We start from the raw sequence: 2,643 nt of genomic DNA, 5'->3' as shown, positions 1-2,643 counted from the left end.
TTCCCTCTTGTCCCACGGCAGTTGTAGCCAAGTCTTCGTTTTTCCTGGGCTAGGACATTTGCAACTTGTGAGCAGTAGTACAGCAGTAATTACGCTCTCCATCACTTTCCCATCAAGAAGTAAATGGAAGAAAATCACATCCCAAAGTACCAGCGCTGACCTTCATTTCAGAAGGTCAGTCACAGTCAGCTGGGCTATAATCCAGCCCTAAATTTACCCAAGACCTCACCATTCCCTCAGGCTTATCACGTGCTGTAACGTGGGGCAGCTGCCAGTGTTTGCAAGGCGGAGAAGGGAAGAGCAGGTGCTGTGGGAGCCATTTTCTGTGGGAGAAGGTGTCTGTGCGAGGAGAGGCTCGGGGTGGCTCTTCGGGGCACGGGGAAGAGCGCGCTGCCTGCAGCAGACGGTGCCTGCCCTCGTGCTTCGCCCTGGTAGCAGCTTAGCGAGCAGGAAGGTACTGGGGTCCCCCGAGGTCAGACATTTAAAGTTCATTAAACCTCTTCTCTTCAGTGGCCCGGCAGAGCTGTGACGCTGCCTGTGTCTCCCTGAAATGTCATCTTCCCCCTACGTGGATTGATGAATTTCTTTCCCGAGACTTTCCCGAAGGTTGATGTTGCTTTAGAAGAACACGCGCTTCCTTCCCTCAGTCCTACATAGCCCTGGATGATGAAAACCCTCTGCCAGGATTGGCAGTACCAGGATGAACCTCGGGAAAGGTCTGTCCGGTTCCCTCCAACCACTTTTTAAATTTTTTTTTTTGGCGTGCAGATGTGTGCTGCTGCAGCGATGGGCATATTCCAGTTCCCCTGCCTGTAGCCTGGCCACGGGGACCTCTGGGAATGTGGTCACCAGTTTGTTTCCCACCCTGTCACCCGGAGCATTTAAAGCTTGCCAGGGAAATATCTATTTTAAGGTTATAGACTTCAGGATGCAACAGTGTAAGTGTCCTGTAGCCTGGGGCAAGGCTTCTCCTTCTCTGGTCCGCTATGATGCTGCGATGGAGGGTGGTCATCATTTCTGAACATTCCTTAGGGAAACTACCAGCCCTGTCAGGAAGCAGCTCCGTCTCGTCCCTTCCAAAGCTGTTCTTGTGCTGTGCTGCCCAAGAGGGTGGTTGGGGTCTGTGTGGAGTGGGTGGCTGTCCTCTGTGCCCCCGCCTTCAGTGAGGTGTCCTGCAGGGGTGTCGTGGTTTAGCCCAGCTGGCAACTCAGCACCACGCAGCCGCTCGCTCACTGCCCCCTCCCTCAGTGGGATGGGGGAGAGAATCGGGAAGGAAAAAAAAGTTAGAGCCGTGGGCTGAGATAGAGACAGTTTAATAAGAGAAAATAATAGTAATAATGAGAATGGTAACAGAATATACAGAATGTACAGAACAAGTGATGCACACTGCACTTGCTCACCACCCACCGACCGATGCCCAGCCCGTCCCGAGCCGTGATCAGTCCCCGAGCTGCGATCAGTCCCCGAGCCGTGAGCTCTCTCCCCGCGACTGACCGACCGACTAACCCCCCCGAGCATGACATTCTATGGTATGGAATAGCTCTTTGGTCAGTTTGGGTTAGCTGCCCTAGCTGTGCTGTACTCCCAGCTTGTTATGCTTTTTTTTGGAGAAGCGAAAAAAGTCCTTGAGTAGTCTGAGCGCTACTTAGCAACAACTAAAACCATCCGTGTGTTATCAACATTGTTCTAGTACTAAATCCAAAACACAGCACTATGCTAGCTACTGTGAAGAAAATTAACTCTATCCCAGCCGAAACCAGGACAAGGTGAGGGGATTAAGGAATGTTAACATCTTGGGACAAGAGGAAACGGCTTCAAGTTGCTCTGGGGAGGTTTAGGTTGGCCATGGGGAACAATTCCTTCCCCTTGGGGCTGTCAGGGGCTGGAAGGGGCTGCCCAGGGAAGGGGTCGAGTCCCCAGCCCTGGGGGGATTTAACAGCCGGGCAGGGGCGGTGCTGAGGGCCAGGGTTTGGGGGTGGGATGGCAGGGGTAGGGGAACGCTTGGGCTGGGGGAGCTTCAAGGGCTTTTCCTACCCAAATGATCCTATGAATGTCAAGGTGAAAGAATACTGTCTTGATCCCTTGTATCTACAGTTGCATTCCTGGGCCTCAGCTGTCCTAACACAAGACGCAGGGCAAGAGCTGGATCCTGGTATCTCTATTCTTCCTCTGGACTTGCACTACACCTCCCACTTGCTGTCTCGGGTTCCAAAGAAGGGGCGGCAGGGGGGGAATAGATGGCAGTAAGAATTGTGTTCAGCTATTTTATTTACGTCGTAATCATTTCTAATCTAAATGCACAGGAAATGTATTACGCAGCCTAATCAGTCACACGTATTGTACTGCGTCTTCAGTTTAGTGAAAAGTAAAAGCCATCTAGAAGGCAGAAATATGTTAAATGCACATCTCTGGGGCTGTGCGCCTTTTTTAATGGGTAGAACAGCCCTGGTGCCTTACCTGCGGTGGTTTACGCAAACCAATCCTGCGGGGTAGGGATGCGTCCTTGGGACACAAATGGTGGAAGGAATGACTGGAGTAACGACTTGCTCCGAGTCTAAATGGAGGCGGTGGGCAGCCTTGTGTCCTCGCTGCAGGCAGGGGGGACAGTGCCCCATGGGGGACCCCACAGCCGGAGGGGGTTCC

Source organism: Egretta garzetta, unplaced genomic scaffold (genome assembly GCF_000687185.1).
Source record: "Egretta garzetta isolate BGI_Z169 unplaced genomic scaffold, ASM68718v1 scaffold207, whole genome shotgun sequence".
Taxonomy (NCBI): domain Eukaryota; kingdom Metazoa; phylum Chordata; class Aves; order Pelecaniformes; family Ardeidae; genus Egretta; species Egretta garzetta.
The sequence above is the reverse complement of the archived record's forward strand: the minus strand, read 5'-3'. Positions refer to the sequence as shown.